The sequence below is a fragment of the Sciurus carolinensis genome, chromosome 2 (genome assembly GCF_902686445.1).
Source record: "Sciurus carolinensis chromosome 2, mSciCar1.2, whole genome shotgun sequence".
Classification (NCBI taxonomy): domain Eukaryota; kingdom Metazoa; phylum Chordata; class Mammalia; order Rodentia; family Sciuridae; genus Sciurus; species Sciurus carolinensis.
The window spans coordinates 82,392,761-82,415,532 of NC_062214.1; the positions used below are offsets into that span (position 1 = coordinate 82,392,761).

The 22,772-nt window shown below is 47.4% G+C and overlaps 1 protein-coding gene across 4 annotated transcripts in view; it reads right to left on the reverse strand.

The window, feature by feature from the left end:
• Cd276 (CD276 molecule) overlaps positions 1 to 13,109 on the reverse strand; it is a 28,993-nt gene extending 15,884 nt beyond the window's left edge. The window contains exon 1 of one of the 4 annotated variants that reach the window (XM_047542072.1): positions 12,788 to 13,108. The gene's annotated coding sequence lies outside the window, so the exon portion shown is untranslated. Of the gene's footprint in view, positions 1 to 12,787 lie in introns of all 4 variants that reach the window. The other 3 variants (XM_047542073.1, XM_047542071.1, XM_047542074.1) reach the window with 3 other exon arrangements.
• Positions 13,110 to 22,772: the final 9,663 nt, after the last annotated feature.

Genomic DNA, 22,772 nt, shown 5'->3' on the forward strand with positions numbered 1-22,772 from the left:
GAGGTGGATCTATGGCCACAAATCAGGCCTGGGCCAGGGACCCTAGACTTCTGGGTACAGCCCTGCTTCCAGTCTGGTCTTCCTCCTCCAATTCAGGCAGGCTACTCACGCCTCATCCCTGTGTCCCACAGCTGCTTCTTTGATGGCTCAAGTCACTTAACCAGTTGTCCACCTATGCCAACCAACCCTGATCAGCAGGAATATGAACAGTTCACATCTCCTAACAACCCAGGCAGACAGGCTACAAGACTTGGTTGTATTTTTGCAGGAGAAAAAAAAAATTAGAGCCCAGATAAATGAATTTGTTAATATTGTGTCAACTGCCAGTTAACAGCCAAGTCCAGCCCTGCTACCTCTCTGCCTGAATGTGCAGCAAACCTCACCTAAAGACAAAGCATCCGCTCCACTCACAGGCACTAAGGCTCAACCCTACCAATTCCAGCCAAACTCCCCAACCCCCAGCAGCTGGGCTGAGGGAGTCCCTCAGCTAAGCCTGGTGCATCCTGGCCAGCCCTAGCCACCCACAGTGGGGAAGCCCTGAGCAGCCACTTCCTTTCCAGACACTTCCGGTCCAAAATCTGGTGGCCTCAAAGCCTGCTGCCTGCTGAGTCAGCAGCCCTCCGTGCTCCATTCATACATGCACCCTTGGCAGGCACCACTTCCTGCCCTAGAAGGGCCACCACAGCCCACAGGACAACCTCACAGCAGCTGCCTACGTAGTGCCCACCCACACTCCACAGGAAGCACCAGCGCTAAGAACTAAGAAGGTCCCAGATTCCTTCCTCTCTTTCACCCCCAGAAAGAACCAAGTCCTGTCTATTCTTGCTGGGCTGCATCCCTCCTCCTTCTCACTGGTGTCTGCCATTGACACTTTTTTCCCCACCAAACTCATTCTCTCACCTGCATGGGGCTGGGGTTGTGGCTCAGTGATGGCGTGCTCACCTAGCACGCATGAGGCCCTGAGTTCGATCCTCAGCACCACATAAAAATAAAATAAAGATATTGTGTCCACCTACAACTAAAACAAAATGTTAAAACAAACAAACAAACAAAAAAAAAAAACAGGAATCTATTCACATTCTTCCCTGCTCAAGAATCCCCCATGGTTCCCTATTCACTACAGAAGTGAACTCACATTCCTCTGCCTGGTACTCAAGACCCTTCTTATGACAATCTAGTCCATACATGTCAAGCTAATTAACGTCCTAGGGTCACCAGGGGATGTCTGCTGCCTCTGTGAATTTGAGGGGAGGAGGAAACACCTCTCTCGATCAGACCTATCCGAACTCCCCAAGAGCCAAGTTGTCCTTTCCTCCAGAGGAAGGAGGAGGGGCTTCAGGGATGGGCACTCAGTTTGCTTCCTTGAGTTCCTTTCCTAGACTATGGACCCAGGAAGCCCAGCCTTGTGGCTGGACAGCCCAGAACCAAAGAGAACTGAGAATTCCATAGCACCAAGAGACACCAGCAGAAGTAGGACCACAGAGATCATCCCAAGAGAGGACCCAAGATGCACCCCCATGAACCCAAAACAAATGGGACTGAGACTGGGTTCTGGGTCAAAATGCCCTGAACCTGGGATACCAGATAGGAATTGCTTACCCCCTACCATGACCACCAGCATCACTCATAATCTCCCAAGCCCCGACTCCTTCTAATCCCTGCAGGGGCTCCTTGGGCAAACTTCCCAAGATGCTGAGAAGGATCAGAGAGATACAGAGCTCTGAAAATATCAGTTAACCCCTGGATCTAGCTATGCCTGAAGCAAGCTGAACGCCTAGACTGCCAAATACTTGAGCCAAACTTTTTTTTTCCTTAAGTCTGTTTAAGTTTCTATTATCTGCAAGTGAAGGAGACCTTTCATACAGATTCATTCATGTACTCAGAAATGCATTTAACTACATACTGAGTGCCTGGTAGGGAGCTGTAGGGACAGAGACAACCAAGTTCTACATGATCTCAAGGAGCAGATTACAACAGGGAAGATGGACATGCACATAAACTGGTACAGTTCAGTACAGAATGCATTTTAAGATATAGTGAGGGCCACTGAGAAGTACCTCAGAGTCCTAATAGCCCCAAGGATCCTGAAGAACAATGAGGAGCTCCCCAGGTAAGACTGGGGAAAACTAACGCCACCTCAAGGGACTGTCCTACCTCTGTCATTCTCTCAACCACCTTTCCTTGAAATAGCAGAAAGTGAGTCAAAGTTTGGCCTCTAGTTCCTGCTCTGACATTTTGCTCTTCAATCTGTTTTTTTGGATTTTTTTTTTTTTTTTGGTACGGGGGATTGAACCCAGGAGTGCTTAACCACTGAGTCATATCTCCATCCCTATTTTTTATATTTTGTTTGTTTTGATGTGGATGATCATTAGCTGAATTACTTAGGACCTCGCTAAGTTGCTGAGGCTGGCTTTGAAGTCGTGACCCTCCTGCCTCAGCCTCTTGAGCTGCTGGGATGACAGGCGTGTGCCACTGTGCCCAGACTTGTTTCTTGAAGCTTAATGAGGTGCCTTCCCCTGTCTGAGCTCAATGCGCCCATTCTAAAAGAAAATTTTTGTTAGAAGCTGATAGAACTTCGTCAATATTTTAAGGCTTTATGTACTACATCCTTAAACTTCAGGCAATTAGAAGCCATGCACATCCCATTGAAAGGTACACAGTGACTGTGGCAGAAACCAGTAGCAGTCCCCTTCTAGTCATTTTCCCCTTTTATAGAATTGTTACTTAGCACAAGGTCACTTAGCTAGACTACAGATCACAGCCTCCCTTGCAGGTGGGTGTGACCATATGACCATTTTCTGAATAACGGGATTTGAGAGGAACAGATATGTACAACTTCTGGTCATGCCCTTAAAGAGGAGGAACTTATCCTCTTCTTTCTCCTCCCTCTTCCCACTGGCTGGAACACAGATGTGGGCTTCCAGGACCAAACTGCCAAAGGCAACACCCTGGGCGCCGCAGAGCAGCAAGACAGAAGGATCCTGCAGGGCTGTGGTATCAGCCCTGGATATTCCTGGACGGTCACATGGGTGAGAAATAAGCATCTGTTCTAGCATAAGTCACTGTTATTTTGGGTCTTTCTTACAGCATCTGAACTAACTAATTTAGGGAGCCATCCCTCCCTTTCTTTCCCTCCTTCTCTTCTCCCCCTCTCTCCCCGCTATGAAAATTGCCATGCTCACAGCCACAAAAGGAAACCACATCTAAAATAAGTATCACAAAATATGAACTGGAGACTGTCTCATCACAGTCACTTCGCCCAGCTCAGGGGCTATTTCAAGAGTGGAAGTGACCTGGGGATTGTCTGGAAAGGAGAAAAGAGTCAAGAATGGTCTGAAGTCAAGAACAAATGAGACAGGCACAGTGGCACACGCTGTAATCCCAGTGGCAGGAGGATCGAGACTTCAAAGCCAGCCTCAGCAACTTAGTGAGGCCCTAAGCAACTCAGCGAGGCACTGTCTCTAAATAAAACATAAAAGGGGCTGGGGATGTGGCTCAGTGGTTAAGCGCCCCTGGGTTCAATCCCTGGTACAAAAAAAAAAAAAAAAACAAATGGGTCCATGCGCTTAGAATAGAATGGGGAGACCTGGAGATGAAGCAGATTTAGGAGGAAGAATAATTCCTACAGAGCTTGAGCTAATGGTCATCCACACCAAAATATCTTACAGATTCCTGAACACAGAATAAGAGCTCAGGAACACAGAGACAGAGAAAAGTCATCCATGCCCTGGTGCTGGCAGAAGAAAAAGCTGAATCACTGAGAGGATGATGGAATGAGAAGCCCCAAGACAAATTCTGAAGAAACTGCAGAAGTTGATGGTTAAGTATCAGAACAGGAGTCCTCTCTTCCCTATCACCTGTTTGTCCTCTTCAGTGATGGGTGCCAACCATCTCCTAGCATAGTCCACTTGCTTTTGGGCAGCCTCTCATCAGTGGAAAGCACTACCTTATTCTGAGCCAATATAATATAATCCATCTGACCTCATTCAATCCCTTGAACCACACATTCAATCCCTTGGACCACAAGGAACAAGTGTCCCTGTTTCCTTATAGTCCTGAAAGCATTTGATCTTGACAAGATTACCACTGGGCAGCCATGCCACATGGGTCACCAAAATAACAGGCTATCAAATCCGTGGCCAATGATCGGAAGTCATTTGCAGGACTAGGGATGTAGCTCAGTAGCAGAGAGCTTGCCTAGCACGCACCAGGCCCTGGGTTCAATCCCAAGTACCGCAAAAACAAAAAACAAAGTGGAACTCATCTGCACTCATTGTGCTATCTCACATCTCTGCTGTCCTCCTCTGATGGAGCTGGGGGTCAGGTGGAGCTTTGTATAATGTTCCACTTGTTATTATTACAGTTCACCCAGGTAAACCAAGTCCACCCCCCCATACCATGATCTCTTTATTTAATGTAGTAAAATAACTGTAACATGAAGTTTACCATTTTAACCTTGTTTAAGGAAACAACTGGGTGGCAATAAGCATATTCACAATGTGTGTAGCCATGCCATGAGTTTTTTGTTTTTAATTATTTAAAAAAAATTTTTTTTAGTTGTAGATGGACACAATACCTCATTTTATTTATTTATTTTTATGTGATGTTGAGAATCGAAACCAGTGTCTCACATGTGCCAGGCAAGTGATCTACCCCTGAGTCACAACCCCAGTCTCCCATGCCATGACATTTTGAAGTACTGTTTTCAACAGTTCCTGGTACACAAAAGGTGCTTAATATTTCTTGGTGAATAAAAGAAAAGGATAAATATCATCCAGAAAGGTTGCTCTCTCTTCTGTGCTGTGTCATGGGTCATTAAGGTCCTCAGGGAAAGGACAGGAATAGGAAAGGCCCACAGCACTATCTGTCCCCGGATTAATGTCCATCCACAATTCATCGTTTAGAATGAGGAATGTTTCCTCTTGTGCTGCCACCCAGTACCTTCTATCCATCTCATCTGGAAGACTGTCAGGAGTGGTTTCACTATTTCTGGCTGGAGACCAATAAAACGGAGTAGAACAGGGAAAGAGGCTCATTTGCAAAACCATAGTAAAAGCCCTGCCAACTCCTCCTGATGGACTCTTCTTCAAAGGTTCATTTGATAACTGGTTCCAGAACTTTGCCAGGAATTAAGGACAGATCACTAATCTCCTGTTCCCGCAATCTGCCTTCCTCCCTCTAAAACTGGTTATTTGTCCAGCATTCATTCATTCATTCACTCAAATTTTCATAATATAGGAGGAAGAGTTTGGGAAACAAATAGACAAAAAACTATGATGTTCTTTGATACAGGTTCAGGTTTATACAAGGTAGTCTGGACATGGAGGGTGAAGCGACTCATTGGGCGTCAGGGAGGCTTAGTAAGGGGGCCTACGGCTGCCTAGCAGAGGGTGGAGGGGAACAGTCACAGAGGCATGATCAAGTGGACATGACATCATATTCTGGGAAGACAGGACTCTGGGAGAGGCCATCAAAGATGAGGCAAGGAAGTACTCGGGTCAGTTAAGGATTCTGGAATGATTCTGATTGATTCTGTACATGGTCAGAAACTGGAATGGTGTGACCACTCCTCCACCCCCTCTCCCACTTTCTACAAAACTGTCCTGAAATATCCCTGACTGCTTCTCAGAGATATTATCTCCAAGTTCACTCAGCACTGGGACAGGTAATCCCAAGGGCTAGATTACAAATCCAGTTAAAATAGACTCTCACCTCCCCACCTGGCCTGCATTCCAATTCCTTCTGAATATCTGCTCCTTCCTTCCTTCCTTGACAAAGAAGCAAAACAGCTGCCAGGCAAGTCCTCCCTGTCTTCCGTAGCTAGTCTTAACACTTATTTTCCTCTGCATTCTTCATCCTAGAATATCCCTCTTTCCTTCCAGACCGGCTCCTTCAGATAGTAGAGGTCCACCTTCCTGCAAGGAACCCAATCTGTATGGTGCTGGGGGAGGGTAAAGGAAGCTGGCAACCAGCAGCAAGTGTGGACATGTGACCAGATCTGACTCAGTGGAGAACCCCTGCCCCACCCCCTCTCGATGATTGGTTCAGGAATGGGCTGTGAGCCAAGCTCGAAGACTTCCCCAGAGCTTTCCTGCAAGAGCCAAAGAAGTCTGAAGTAAAGGCTCTTTGTTGCCGATTGCTGGGAAAGATATGGTCTGGGGCTGTTAGCAATCATTCAGTTACCAACAATCTAAAGAACTGATCCAAACAAATAAGCAGAGGCAGAGATGAAAACTAGAGGGACACAGAACACCAAATTGTGATTTAAGTTCTGATACCTGAGGCAGGTTGCACAAATAAATACTTAGCAAATTGCGCCAATATTTTATTTTTCTTAAGGCCATTTGAGCTAGGAGTCCTTGAATATATTTTGATGTATCTTCACTCTCTGTTTCTCTCCACCTCTGCTTCTCTGCCTGGTTATTCCAAGTCATCATCACTTCTTCCTGGATGGACTACAAAGCCTCTTCACTGGGCTCCCACCCATATGATCTATGCTCTACACCTCAGCCAGCGTAACTACTGTAAAATCATAAATTGCATCAAGTCACCACCTTCGACAGTTAGTCCCAGGGCTGTTCATTTTACTTGGGATAAGCTCTCTGCTCCCACAGAGCCTGGTCTGGCTTGGTCCTGTCTACCTCCGGGTACTCACTTCTCCCCACCTGCCCCTTGCCACAGGGAGTCACTTCCAGCTCCTACATCCTAAGACCCGCTTTCGGACCTCACAAGGTTTCTGCTAACACGCTTCTTTCTTCCTGGATGACGTGGCTAACAGCTCTTTACCTTGAAGAGGTCTGCCACTCAAAGGAGATTCCTATTATCCACTGCATCCCATCTGTAGTCCTCATGTCTAAATGGTACCTCCCTGAGCAGAAACTGTGTCTGCTTTCTTTGGCCATCACGTCCTTAATTCTAGCAAAGGTTTGACACCTACAGAAGCTCAATGCATTCCTCCAAGAATGACTGCAAGTGTGTTCAGATGGAGAGCGGATGGATGGACAGATGTTTGTATATGGGAAAAGGATCCAGAAACCTCATCGTGAACCCAACCCTGGAATGTGGGAATGAGGGTGAGTCTACATTTGTTTTCTACTTTGGCAACAAACATGTAATTCTTTTGCAATTAACAAGGAAAAAAAGGAAAACACAACATTGAAAATTTGCATGGATTTCAGACCAGGCACCACTTACTCTGAACCCTAGGACAAATCCCTGCTTCTCTGGGTCTTCTTCTCCTCAACCATCAAAGGGTCCAAGCCACCATTCCTTGCTAGGATCATAATCATATGCTGGGCTGGTGACATCAAAAGAAATGAGCCATTCTGTTTAAGATGACAACTTTGGAGTTGGAGAGCCAGGTTCAAATCTACACTGCCACCTTCAAAGTCAGGTGACTTAAGGGAAATATGCCAATCCTCATTTTGCTACTTGTAAAATGGGAATAATAAACCCTATCCTCAGATGGTGATTATAGGACTCACCTGGGTAAAAGATCTAAACTGACCTAGTGAATACTAGGTGCTCCATAAATGGGTGGAGGCCTGGGGAGAGGGAGGTACCTCTCTATTGCCTTCCTTTTTCCTGATAATCTGAGTCAGTGTGGGCCTTTTTTGTCCAAGGCTGTCCACTGGGCACTGTGCCCCAGTCCTGTGATCCCACCCAAGAGAGCAATCCAGTCTTCCTCTCCAAGTGATTTCTGTGTGAGTCAAGACCTCCGCTTGTCATCAGGGCCACCTTGCAGAGTAGCGCAGGGTCTTCCTGGTATCTTCCACCTGCTTCCCCCATGCCTGGAGGAAGCACAGGAAGAGATGGGAACTGAACAAGCACAAGACAGAATGAGTGGCCTCCCCAAACACACTGTCCTTGCTAAAGCATCCTTTCCATACAGAGGTCAAGGCTCAAACCTGAAGGGGGCAAAACCATAGGCCTTGACAGGCCTGAGCACACAGGGAGACTCATGTGCAGCAGCAGATCTGCTTCCCTCACTCCATTATGGCCAGGACACTGCCCCAGAACGAGTTTGCAAGTTTGCATCTTCCAAGGACTAACAGTCACTTGAAGAGGCTGTGATGCCACTTTTTTTTTTTTTTAAGTACCAGTGATTAAACCCAGGGGCGCTTAATTACTGAGCCACATCCCCAGCGCCCTATAATATATTTTATTTAGAGACAGGGTCTCGCTGAGTTTCTTAGTGCCTTGCTAAGTTTTTCCTGCTTCAGTCTCCCGAGCCACTGGAATTACAGGTGTGTGCCACCGTGCCCAGTGTGATGCCATCTAGAAGCAGAGATCTGTGTAGAGGCTGAGAAGCTGACCTGTACGTGCACAGGGATGCACAAGTGCGCATACACCCCTTTGGTGGCACAGAGTCCTGAAAGAGGTCAAAGCCACGCTGAGATCCAAAGGAGGTCCATCCAGAAGAAAGGATGGCCACCAGGGGGATGACAACAAGAGGGGACAAAAAGGGATGAGAGAACAGGAAACCACACCAGAGGGCAGATCCCAGGTCAAATGCCAGCAGGCCTCAGCACATGCAGCTGCACCTGTAGAGCCCTGCTCAGTGCCCACCTAAACAGGTCTGCAAGTCCCAGTCCTACCAGAAGCCTTTCCAGATTCTACACAGGGAAGGGCGCATTTTCCCCAGATGCATTCTGCTCAATGCCTCCCTACCTCCAGATTCTTACAGATTCTGCCCTGAAAGAGGTTCAGTCTGGCAGAACAACTCTGCTGACATCTCCCCACCTAAGCAGTAGACCCCTCTGGCTCTCCCAAGGACCTCTCTCAGTAATGGAGCAGACTCCACCTATCCTCAGAAGGCCTCCTGGAGATCACCTGGCCCAGGAACCATCTTCACGCCCACTGTACAGATGGGAATCTGAGCCCAGAGGGGAAAGCTGGTTGGGCATCCATCAGTCATCAGTCACCAAGGCCTAGACTCCTCACCTGTTACAGGGAATCATCAGACTGCCTACTTCCCACCCCCAGGGTACAGTGTCACTCAGAAGCAGACAGCCAAATTCTGACACAAAAGCCCTGCTAGACACATAATCAAGTGTCAATGACCTAACCTATTTAAAACTTGATTTTGAATCTCTAAAACAGCAGCAAAACAGCAGTAAAAATCCCTACCCTGCAGGGCTGGTATGAGAATAAGACAACAGAAAGACTCACACAAGGGCCTAACACCAGAACAGTGGTAGTAACTATTGCCATTGCTGTTATGATTGCCACAGGCATGGGGACAGGCCTCCTGGGCACCAGGCCTCCCTCTTCTCTGACATGAATGCCCCCAGCCAAGACCTCCATTGGGTCATTACTCCTTCTGGATCCTTCCTTTCCTCCTAGAACAGCACTACCACTCCATCTCGGGAGTTGGTTCTCCCCTTTCTACTTCCCAGAAGCCCATCCATGTTCCACAATCACAGGGTCCAGCCCTACAATCCCTACTGCTGCCAAACCCCAGGACAGGGCCTCCCCCAAGGAGCACCTGGTCCAGCATTTCCCCTGGGAAGGACAAATACCCAAAGGGATTAAGGGTGTGGAGAGAGCATCCATTCTCTGGATCACAAAAAGAATGAGAGGGTGTGGTGGCATAAGTCAGAAGCAGATGGTGTAGGAGGGACTCCTGGTGGCACCAGTGTGACAAACACCAGGCCTCTGGGACAACAAGAACTAGCAGCAATGGCCCTGACCACACTGTGAGGAACACTAGTCTCTGGGTGACCAGGTTGGGCCCTCCTTCTCCCTAGCTCCCCAGAGGAGTCTTCTCTACCCTAGGGGACCCTTAGCCTATTTGCTAGGTTCCAAAATGAGTGATAAAACCTGGTAGCTGCCTTCAGAGTGTCAAAAAGAGTCAGTTTTTGAGGCAGACAATAGACCACTTCCACCATTTGCCAACTGCATGTCTTTGGGCATGTGACTTGCCCTCCCTGGGTCTGGGGTTTCCTCATCTGTACAATGATGTTAAGGATCCCTACCTCATAGAATTGCTATGATAATCACATCAGATGACATCTGTTAAGCACCCAGTGTAGCTCTGTCCCCAAATATGAAAACCCAATGCTCCTATCCAGCACACTGCACAGGTGGCTGAACCAGGATGGTAGGCAAGGGTTGCATTAACAGTACCTGTGGCCCTCCTCCCGATGTGATCCATTCTGAATCCCTCTGTCCACACTCCCAGGCCCTGGCTATGCCCTTCTCTTTAACTGGTGAACTTCCCTGACACTACTGCCCAGGGGATGGGGGGAAAGGACAGCAATAAGTTGCCACCCTCTCAGAGGATAAGCTCATGGGCAGTGAGGTCATCCTTCCCTTCTTACTTCTCCACTGACCCTGTGACTCAGATCCACAGCTCAGCAGCCCCCATGCAATTATAATCTCAGAGGTTGCTGGGATTTGGGTCATTTTTCTGCACATGGCCCAAGCCCTGTATGTCCAATGAAGAACCATCTGACAACAGGCACTTATACAGTACTTCCTAGCAGTCCCTTCCAGTGTATGGAATACAACTTATGGCTCTAGGATCACACTGTATCTCTGATCCCAAATAGTATTGCCCACTCCAGTCTCAAATCCAAATCCTCCTCCAAATAATGAAGATTTTCTATTGCAGAGAAGGTCAGTTTTTAAGGAGGGGAATTCCCACAGAACGTTCAGGAGCCAGCGTCACCAGGATAATGACACAGACTCCCCAGAGGGCTACTTTGAAAGAACACTACTTCTATAACTCCTCTCATAAGCATTAAAGCACCCAACTCAGATGTCAGTCATCTGAGCAACTTAGACATTCAGTCAACCTGCCCCCATCATATTGGGGGGGGGGGGAACAGAGCTAAAGAAGGACAAGGACAAGAAGGAAAACTGGGTCAAAATCCCAACACCCATTCTCACACTGAGGCAGGCATTAACTCAGGATTCTCCTCGCACAAGCTCGATGGTCTGATCTCTCAGAGCACAGGAGTCTAGAGTGCACTGGAAAGCTCCCTGCAGAGGGGCAGAAGACCCCACTGATGCCATGTGTGCATAGAACTTTGGTGATCAGTCATGGGACCAATGATGCAAGCTGAGGCCAGTTAATGCACCAGCAAAAGCTATCTCCCCTTAAGAATCCCCTTGCCATATGATGTCTTAGAGCAAAAACTGATGTCACAGGGTTGATCCGAAATCACGAGGAAATTCTATAAGCTGACTGTGATATGCAACATGAGGGAGGAAGATTCCCATGGCCCCACAGTTAACTGAGGTTAGTGCTTAAGCTGGGAAACTCCAGCAACCAAGGAAATACATACACCCACAATACTCCCATTCCCAAGCAAATCGGAAACCTGAGCCACTTCCTACCCAGCAGCTCCATGGCCCTCCATCCCTGCCGGCCCCCCAGATCTGCCCAACCCATTCCACAGGTTTAGACTTCAATTTCAAGAGTAGACTTCCATTGCTCTGGCTTTCAGAAATCCCCATCAACTTGCAGGCCCCCAAACTACAAAGAAGCCTGCTGCCCTATAAGGTTTCCTAGGGATTTCAGGGAGGCCAGAGGGAATCAGAGAGAAGGCTCAACTAAATAAAGAGCTCTCTTATAGTTCACACAACTTCTGTAATTTCCAATGTAGAAAGTAACTACTACACACATGCTCATAAGAAAAGGACTTGGGGCCTTAATTCAATGAAGAGATCAGGCTCACTTACAGATCATCTACAACCAATTTGAAGGTAAATAGGTTTTCTCAATTAAATCAAACACCCCCACCCAATCCCCATCAAGCGCGCGCACACACACACATCTTTGGTTTACTATTTGCTTAATGTTTTCCCTCAATGATAGATCCCATGTCTGAGTCATCCATCACACATTTCTCATTAGGCAGGTTTGGCTTAGAAATAAATCCCCTTTTCTGCCAGTTCGCTGCCTTAGGCTCCCAAATCAGCCAACTAGTTAGCTAAACATTAGCAATGGAGGGCCCGTGGAGCACTGGGATTCAAACCCCTCTCCTCTAGTGTGTCCACCCTGGACCTACCTTCCCTCCACTGACTTCCCCACATCCTCTCCATCCTACCTCACCCCAATCTCTCGGGGACTTCCCAAGCCCAAACTGCCCCATCCCTGTTCCCTTCTCAACATCTAATATTCTTGGTCCTTTTAAGCTGTCCCTACCAAACCTGCCCAGAATCTGTTCTCATTCCCACTGCAGCCTGTGGAAGTCCCCCAGCGGTCCACTCCTTCATTCTTCAGGATCAAGCACAGTGGACCCACCTAACCACCCGCGTTCCCCTTCTCTGCAGCTCCCCCTCCTCAGAGCTGGCAGTCAGACTGTTTTCCTCGGCAGGGCCCCAGAGACAGCTTCCCTCCCAGCCCCGAATAGCCGCTTCGTTAAGCTTCCAGAACCGCCGACAATGACAAGATCTGCCTCCATCCCAGTTCCACACCCAGGGCTTCAGTAATCACAGTCACCCACGCAGCCTCCCACAGCGGTTCCACCAGGGTCGGATAGGGCCCCAGCCCCCTTTGGGCCCCAGGGAAGGAGAAGCCAGGTTGCGATGGAGCCTAGAGCCCCCAGCTGACTCTGGGCGCTAGAGCCCGACCGGCGGCCCGAGTTCAGCGCGCTCACGTGTGCGGAGGCCAGGCGGGGCCCGGAGGGTTGGGGTGCCTGGGCACTGCGGGAGAGGGGGCGCCGGGCGCGCTCCAGCCACCCTGCCCGAGGCCGCACGGCCCTTCCCCGGCCGCAGACAAAGGCCGCCCCACCCCAAGCCGTGCCGCTTCACCGTGCCGCGCCACGCAAGCACTCACCGCGCTGCGCCGACTACCGGGACTCGGGGACGCGGCGGAACGCAGCTGAGTCGCAGCAGCCGCCGCGAGGCCCGGCCCGAATGAGGGCCGGGGGCGGCCGTGAGTCCGAGGGGCGGGGCGGGCTGGAGGAAGCCGCGGGCCCGGAAAGGCGGCCCGGGTGAGCCCCAGAGGCCGGATTGGCCCTGCAGCAGCAGTTTGGGGCAAAGGCTGGAGCGAGCCCGCCCGCTGGGCAGGGCCCCGAGTCTGGACCCCGCCCCAGACCCCAGTCCCGACCCCGCCCCAGACCCCAGTCCCGACCCTAGAGGGGAAACTCCGGGAAGGTGGCGCTGGTCTACTCACTGCCCTTCCCCCACCCGGATCCCACGCTACAAAAGCCGAAGTTTCTTTTCTGTGAGAAAAGACAGGTGACCGGTCGTTGGCCACTCCCACACTCCGGGCTGCCGGCGGCAGAGCAGAGCTGGGATCTGGCTGTCCGATCCCAGTCCTGTATTCTCCCTCGACTCTAGGCAGGCACCGCGGTTTGGAAAGGGTTAACTCGACCGCGGAGAATTAAGAGCTGCTGGGAGCTCTCTATAAATGCAGTGTCGTGGGCGCCTGAACCAACCGCAGGGCAATTTCCACTGAGATGGTTTTCCTCTTTTCCTTCCACCCACCACCATCAGACCAACCCTGCCTCCGACCCCATGATGATCAGACCAAACTCTCCGTGGCCTTTGGCTTTGTCCTTACAGTGTCCAGCTCCAGCCTGGGAAGAGATGGGGCAGTCAGGCCCGACCAAATCTTTACCTCTGTGCATCTGGCCTCCACACCTGTGTTTGGATCTGTTCTTCGACACAGACAGGAAAGACTCAAGGGTAGAGAGGCTGCTGTGGGCTAGAGTCTATGTTGGGAACTTTCTGTGCTAGATCTCTTAGATCCTTAAAACAGTCCCATCAAGTAAATAATGTTATTCCCATCTTGCAGATGAGAAAACTGAGGCTCAGAGGGGTGACGGGATTCCAACCTTGTTCTGTTGCCAGGCTTGCCATCAAGTGACAGCAGCAATATTGAAGAGCACTTAGAAAATATACATTAATGCTATTGTGTCTGTCTGAATGTGTCAGCCACTATTTTAAGCTCTTCATCATTTTACCTCATTTAATCTTCACAGCAACTCAGGTGAGTGCCATTATTCTCATTTTTACAGATAAGGAGATTCAGACACAAAGAGATTATGTAATTTACCTGAGGACACCCAGCTCTTTAGGGAGGAGCCAGGATTTGCCCCTTGAGTTTATGTGCCTGTGGTCAAACTGAACTTCCACCATGATGTATGAGTAGGGGCAGTGGGGCATACGTGTATATTTGTGAACATGCAAGAAACTCTTTTATGCACAAGTATTTCTGAATATAAGTTTGAAAATGGTCATCGCCTCTAGGGACTCTGGACCACTCCACACTGCTTCCCACTGTCTCGTAGGCCTCACAGGTCTCAGAATGAGTAGTCCTCAGTAGGCCCAGCACCAGAGGGCAAAGGATCCCAGGGAGAGGTGTCCCTTGGCTGAGAGAGCTAGGAACCCTGCAATAGGACCCCAGAGATAGTATTTGAACTCATCTAAAGGAATTTTTCCTTCCCTTCATGAAGAGTTAGCCTGGGCCCTGCATTGGTGACACAGGTCCTGTCCCAGAGGATTTAGAATCTGGCAGGGAAGGCATGTTTCAACTGTGATGGACAGTGAAGGAACAGTGAGGACAGCTTAAACTGACTATTGCTCAAGAGCATAGGCCAGGAGGGAAGGAAATAGGTATCAGCTCTCATTCCTAGAAGCAGAATTGAGGGCCCTCTGACCCTTTGGGAAAGAGAAGCAGCTTGATCAGGGCAACTATCGTGTGTCTGTAGGACTGGCTCATCTGAGACTCACACTGGGCCAGACACCTGGACATAGACAACTAGCATGATCATCCCAGCACACAGGAGTCTCCCTAGTTCACAGAATGTTTGTCTGGTTGCCCCAGGGAACTTGAGAGTAGGGGTGCTTCATAGAGATTCCCATAAGAAACAGGATGGAGTATTTGTTCTGGACAGCCCCCACTCCCACCACTACCACCATTTATCCACCTGCTTCCTGGGCCAGCACAGACATGGATGATTCAGAATAATCTGTCTCCAGTGTTGCCTCAGTTTCCCCAAGGAGATTACAAACTAGAAGACCCAGACTGAGATAGGCCTTCTATTTTCTTCTCCTACATAGACATCCTCCAGTCTCCTTAAATGCAACATGTGCAAAATTGGATTATCACCTACCTCCATAAAACATTTCTCCTCCTAGTAATCCAAGAAGAACCCAAGCCCCAAACCAGAATTCAGCTACTTCTCCCACTCCTTCACTGCCAATATCCAAACTGACATGAAAGAATGCACAGGAATATCTTGGGAACACATCCCTCCTCTAAATCTCCTATTACCACCCCAGCCTCATCTGGGGTCCTGTCACTCCTCACTGGATTGCTTAAGGATTGCTGATTCTCCTGATTAGTTCCTTAGTCAGTCCACAGCTGCCAGCACTTTATCTAAAGTATGACTCCTCCTACCTTGTCCCTCTGCCACTTGAAGCTCTTCCGCTGTTCTCATTTGCCCTTAGACTAATTGGCTCCTAAAATTTTCATCTTCCTTACCAACAGAGTAGTTTTGTTCTAAGAAGTTCTATGCCTAGCTGAAAATACATCCTTTCTCAGATTCCCTTGCAGCTAAAGGTGGTCACATGACCCAGTGTGGCCAATGAGATGAAAGTGAAACTCACTGATCCCGAAGTTGGGAAAAAACAAAAATAAACCTTCTCTCTCTCTCTCTCTTTGTAGTCCTGGAGGTAAAATCCAGGGCCCCATTTATACTAGGCAAATGCTTTACCACTAGGCAACACCCCAAGTCCAACCTTTTCTCTTTACAGGTGGATTATCTAATTTATTTCTTATAGTACCAGAAGACTGACTAACACACTAGGGCAGAAATTATAAGTTCATTGTGAAATTCAGAAATCATTTTCCTTTGCTTCCTTTGACAGACAAAAGGACAAGTATTTCCCTCATCTATTTAAATTCATCTAAGCAAACTATATCCCTTAAGAGCTTAAGAATCGTGAAGACATTCTTGGCTGTTTAGAGCAGCTAAACAACCCATCTTTTAGAAAGCACTCAGAGAAATTGGGATGCCTCACCTCAGAGTCATACTTAAATCTATTCATCTTATCTGCTTCTCTAAGAAGAAAAATCAATTCTTGGCCATGCTTGGGCTTAAGGCCCCGATTGGGCATTTTCTTATGACAGCTCTGACACTTAACCAATATCTTGGCATTGGTTTCCAAAGTTGTTTGCATTTTCAGGCCTCAAGTCCTTGAAGTCCTAGCAAAGGCCACTGCCTCTACCACCTGGCCCTGTCCACTCATTTAGAGCTCATAGAGCTGCCATCCAGAGATTCCATCCAGCCCAGTCTAAGGCAACCGCATTTCCCCAAAGTTGCTGAATCCAGCATAGGGCTGAATATGGGACATTGTGACCACTGCATGTTCTTACTTTCTATCTTCCTACTGAATCTTGGAATAAACTTCACATGTCTAGATCCAAAGGCTTACAGATGGAAGCATCTGGCAGGCAAGATAACAGGAGCAGCCTAAAGAAAGGAACTGATCCTCCGAGAAGGATCATCCAGGAACACCCCACCCCAACCTGATGTATACACTACAAAATAACAAAATATAAATAAGCTTGTATAACTTGCAGCCTCCTTCTGACCTACTGACCCCTCTTCTTCATTGTTTACCCTCTCCCATTTTGTTCTCCCCTTCCCCAGCTCCTCTCCAATTCCTATTCCTTCTCCATAGCCCAGGCTGACAACATTCCCAATACCAGGAATCTGTCTCAGAGCTTGTGTCCTGCTGCTGGTGATTCAAGGGTATCCTCCTAATAGGAAGTCTGAGACACTTAAATGGCATAACAATCAGAATGAAAGTCACGCCGTTGTACAAGGCAAACTTTCCATATTGGAAGTTGTTGGTTTCTAATAGTTCCCAGGTACATACAATTAGATTATTCAAAACAGGTTTCACACTTGTGCACACCTGAAAGTGAGCACCTCCCTCGATTTTGCACCATAGGGTTCTTGCCTCTCTCACTCTAGTCCCAGCCCTGCTCTTAGGTTTGGCCCATATCAGTCTCCAGAAGTGAATACAGAGCAGAATGACTAAGGGTTCCAGAGAGAAGAATAAGATCAAGTGCCTGGCTTGGGGAAAGGGGAGCCCAGCATGTGATGCTGGCAGCAATGACACCCTTATGAAAACAGTGGATAAGCATCATAAAACCCAGACATCATAATCTCAACCTAGATACTGAACCTAATCTTGCTATCTTCAGAGTCATAGGGTCTCTTGGGCATTTGTTTTCAGATGGGCTTGAGGCACTGCCTGGCCATCTTCAGGGCATCTTGCCATAGTCTTAGCCCTCAAAGGAATGCTCAGTTGCCCCAATGATGAGAGATATGTACCCAATCCTCCCCTAACGGGGAGGGACCAGTCCTTAGGACTGGGGGTGTAGCTCAATGGTAGAACACATGTTGGTGTGTGCAAAACCCAGGTTCCATCCCCAGCACCAGGGGCTGAGGTGACCTGCCAGTCCTCTTACCGTTTCCCTTCCATTTTGTTTCTATCACCAGAAGTGATCCTTTCTGCCAGGGCCCAAATCATCCAAGGTCACTACATCAGATGTGTGGTATTATTTCTTATTGGCTTAACTGCTTCTTCCATTTTTGTGGTTAGTGATTGCTAATGAATACAATCTTGCATTTGTTTTCTTGAAACAGGACTTTCAGCACAATAACATATCTGGCACCTCTTCTCCTTTCTTCATTTCCCATGATGAGATCATCACAAGCATAACTTCTTAAGAAATCCTTACAACCAGTCTCTCACAGGAAACCTAATACTTCACAGGCAGGAGTGTCAGGCACTGGACCCTGGACTTTCCGACAGAAACTTTAGTAGCAGCAAAGGTTTCATTCCTCACCTTATAACTCCAATTAACCCTTCATTGTGTTCTTGCCGTCACAGTGTAACCCCTCTCCATTTCCCTCCATACCTCAGGCCTCTCCATAAATGTCCACACAGTCCATTTCTATCAGAAGTGATTCCTCTCCAACTGGACAGATCCACTCACTTCCCAAAGTCTCCTGAAAGAAACCTGGCAACTTTAACTCTTTAATTCTTTTGTTCATATGCACCGTACCCAGTGTTCTCTGCTTTCCTGTGCTACCTGTCATGTCTCCCTTGGCATATTTTAGTTGTAGATGGATACATACCTTTATTTTATTTAGTTATTTTTATTTGGTGCTGAGGATTGAACCCAGTACCTCACACATACCAGGTGAACACTCAACCACTGAGCCACAACCCCAGCCCCTCCCTTGGCATTTTGAGAGCTTCCTCATGCCCTTCCATTCCCCACCACTGATGTTGCCACAGGAGAGATTGAACTCTGGAGGGAAAGCCCTAACCCTAGCTGATGGAAGTGGGGTGTAGACAATACAGAAGGCTTCAGACCAGGGTAGGAAGACTCATCTCCCAGTCCTGCTAAGGACTAGCCATGTGACCTGAGGAAGTGAGTTAACTGCTGGGCCCATGTCTCCTCCTCCAAAGGGGTCCTCCCCAGTCTCCTCAACGACCTGCTGAGCCCTGACTATTCCTCACTCAGAGCACAAACAAGGATTTCTTCCATTCGGTAGCAGAAGTACTAACGAAGTAGGGAGTGCTACAGACAAGCAGCCTGCCAAGTCAGGAAGGGACTAACAGTTTGCCTCCATCTTCCTTAATCTTCCAAATGCTTCCCATCAAGGTTGCTATGGGCACTTGCTACTGAGCCCCCTCCTGGTGGCCCGTGTAAATGCAGCTGAAAAGGTCTTCCTTCTTACCCATCAGAGGTCTCTGCTTCAGTCTCTCCTGAATCATCCACTCTCTTGAAAGACTTTCTGCCTTCTACAACACCATCCTCTCTTGCTTTTCTTCTCACCTCACTGAATGCTCTTTCTAGCCTCCTCTGTTAGGTCCTCCTTTTCCCGAACCCTTAAGATTAGGAACCCCAGGATTTAGTACTTAGAACTTTTTCCTTCTAAGTCTTTGCCCATTTCTGGGTCATCTCATCCAGGCTGATGCCTTTAAATGCCATCTGTGCACTAAGTGAGACTTGTCCAATTCAAATCTCCAGCTTGGACCAGGTCCTTGAATTTGATATATCCAACTGCCTACTCAACATCTCCATTCAACTTGTCTCTAATACCCCACCTCCACCACAATGTCAACAAACAAAACAAGCTGTTGGTCCTGTAGCCTTCCCCTGTCTCAGATTATGACAATTCCACTCTTCAAATAGCTCAGGGAAAAATTCTGCAGCTGTACTTAATTTTTCTCTTTCTTGCAAAATCCACATCAGCAATCCTACCGACTCAGTCTTTGAAAGAACTAGAACAATCTCTCTCTGTCTCCACTATTTTCACCCTAATATGTGCCATCCCTATCATTAGCCTGTACTCAGTGACCTCCACTTTGGTCTCTCTCCTTCCACTTTTGTACTCTATAGTTTACTTTCTATACAGCAGCTAGAGTGAGCCTCTTAAAAATAGGCAAATCTGTCATTTCTCTGCTCAGAATTCTCTAGGGTAAAAGCAGAGTCCTTAAATTGACCCACAAGGCCTTACATGATCTGGCCCTTTCTAGCCTCTGATCTCATTTCCAACCACTCGTCCCCTTGCTGATTTCTGGATTGTATGGTAAGAGTGTGTTTAATTTTCAAACTTCCAAACTGTCTCCCAAAGTATCTGTACCATTTTGCTTTTCCACCAGCAATGAATAAAAGTTCTTGTTCCACATCCTCACCAGTATTTGATGTTGTCAGGATTCTGGATTTTAGCCATTCTAATAGATGCATAGTATTAGCTCATTGTTTTAATCTGTATTACTGTGATGACATGGGATTTAAAACTTATTTTCATGTACTTATTTGCCCTCTGTATATCTTCCTTGGAGAAGTGTCTGTTAAGGTCTTTAGTTCATTTTTAAACTGGTTTATTTTCTAAATTTGAGTTGTAAGAGTTCTTTGTATATTTTGGATAACAGTCCTTTGCCAGATGTGTATTTTGCAACTATTTTCTCCTAGTCTGTGGTTGGTGCTTCTTTTAAGATGTGAGAAATCAGAATATACTTATGGGCCCATATGAGGATACCTGGAGAGAAGAAGATAATAAGCCCCATAAGGGAGAAGGAATAATAATCAGCATATGGATATCTCTAAGGAAGCAGAAATGGACAGAACACAGAGCCTGGGGGAGAACCACCCTTTCCTTGGTCTGGAGGGAAGAACATGAGAATGGGTAACTGATAAGAGTGTGAGATGGGAAATTGATGGAAACCTACTGATAATTTATTTTTTCTGTGATGTATAAGGCAAGATCACCTATACAGGGTAAGAAAAGTGAGAACAGGTAAATCTTGAGAAGAGGTATGAAGATTTTGGGTAGTGGCTCTAAGAAATAGGAGAGGTTGATCTTCCAGTAATGTAATAGTTTTTAAGCAATGATGAAAGATCATGGTTTAGAATAACAATAATCGTACCTCTTCCCTCTGTTGTGGGGGTTGCAGGCAAGATCACAGCTGGGCAGGAGAGTTGGTGTGGGAAGGCAGAAATGCAGGCCCAAAGGTCCAAAACATATGGGCTGACAGATCTGGCTCCATGAGAATGTTATAGGCCAGACTCTAAGGGAAATGACTAAACAGACTCCATTTTGCTCTGAGACTCCATGTTATGTAGGAAATAAGTTTCTCCCATGGGAACACCCTGCCTCTGTGCCCATCATCAGTTACTTAGTGTGACATGTCTGATAATATACAATGGCAACTCCTATGTAGTGAAGAATTGCTCTCTTTTGATTCCTATTGCTCCTAAACAATGTACCATGTGAACAGTGATTGTGTGGATGTTAGTAACCATTCTTTAGTTTGTACCTAGGTAAGAGTCATTTTGACCCACTTCCACCTCTGTCGATGATCTCATGATGTTAATGTGTAATTTTGAATCATAGCAACAGACACTTATGATTGATTAGATTTTTTATATAAGAACCCCTACAACCCTGTGGTCAGGGCTGTTCTCCCAATAGCCATTTTTTGGGGCATTGTGTGGGACAGTCAGCTGGCCAGCTTAATAACGACTCTCAAATTTGGACTTCTCAGTGGTGATCGGTCTGTTCTTAAGTTGCGCCCCATAACACTACCTCATGAACTCTCTCTTCAGCTGCTGCTCCTTCACCATGACTGAAACCCCAAGACCCCAGTCCCATCCCAAGTTCTGACTCCCTCAGGACTGTAAGGCAGTCAAATTATGGAAGGATGGGTTCTTAGCAAGCAGAAGCTGAGATTAGCATGTTGGAAGTTTTCTAGGGAGTGCTCTTGAGCTCAACAACATGGGACGGAAAGAAAAGAGGATTGGGCAGCAGAAGTTGGGTCCCAGAACAGTCTCAACAAAGGTCCTGACCAATCACAGGGGGTACTCGGAAGCTGGGGTCATCTCTTCAGAGTTGTTCTGTGTTGGGGACAGAGCAGGCCTTTTATAACCAAGCACAAATCAGGATGTGGGTCTCCTTAGAGGGGAAAAGACCGTGATTTGGGTTACTTTCTTGAGCAGAGGCAATTCCCAAAAAGGACTTGTACCTGAGAGTCATCTTTCTTCAGAACTTGTAGCAGCTGGAGAAATAAGTCCTTCAGTCATAAAGTGCACCACAGCATCCACCCAGAAGCACACATTCAATTAGCCCTATTCTATGCCTAAGTCAGGGGCTCCCTCAAACTCTGGTGGGAGGGCTTAGAAGCATCCGGGACTTGCCTGAGACATGTGGGTACAGGCATCAGACTCCTGCATAGGAGTAAGAGGCCTTGAATTCTACTCTTACTTTAGCTACTGACTCCCTGAGTAACATCAGGCAAGTCTCTGCTCTCTTAGCCTCAGTTTCCCCAACTTATATAAGGGTTGAACTGAGGTCCTTGCCAATGGTCTATGGCTTTCTGGTGCCAACAGTCAGGGACCTGCTGTGCCTCTTTCTTGTCACTCAGAGGCCCTACCTGTCACCCAGCCCTCCTACTTCCAGAGCTGTTAGGCTCAGGTCTGTATGGCTGGGGGTCCCCAGCTGAATCCAACATTAGATCTAAGAGAGAGTGAGCATCCCAGTGCTCCTTTCAACTCCTCCAACCCTTCTCAGAATAGATTTTAACTCTTCCCAGTACCATTACGGGTTTCTGCTTCAACAGAGAGTCATTATTGAATATTTGATGGGCATGATTCTTGGAGGTCATTCTGTTTTCTGGCATCATCTAGCGAGTTTTAGTCTTGCATTCATCATTAGCAGTTTTCAAGGAATTTAGGGGCTCTGAAAGAGGCCGGATTACAAGACAAAAATAGATGAGAAGTCTGCTTTTGCTTTGGGAAAGATCAAAACACCACTGAACTGAACTGTCCCTCCTCCTATACGCCCACCCCCTGCCACCAAGTTTACATTTCTCAGAATAGTCCCCTGGTTACTTAATCCAACTGCTTACCATGGCAATGGTTTTTGTTTATGCTCTTTTGTTTGTTTGTTTTTTTCCTAAGGGAAGACAGTCTTCACTTCCCAGCTCTACATTTTGCTCTTTGACTCTTTACTACCAGAGTGAAATTGGGGAGAATGTGGGCCACCACTCACATTTCTGAACTGATGCAGAATGTAAAGAAAACCAGTCAAACAACACTTGAGCTCGATCCATGGAATCACTGCACCTGGGGGATGGAAAGACCCCTCAACATCCTCTGATCTATCTATGCCAACTTTACATATGGGAGGAGATGAATGCAAGTTACAAAGCCACACAAGAATCCCTGCTTCTACTAGATCCTTTAAAAAAGGAACGAAGGTTTTTAGAACATGGTCTTGCCTTTG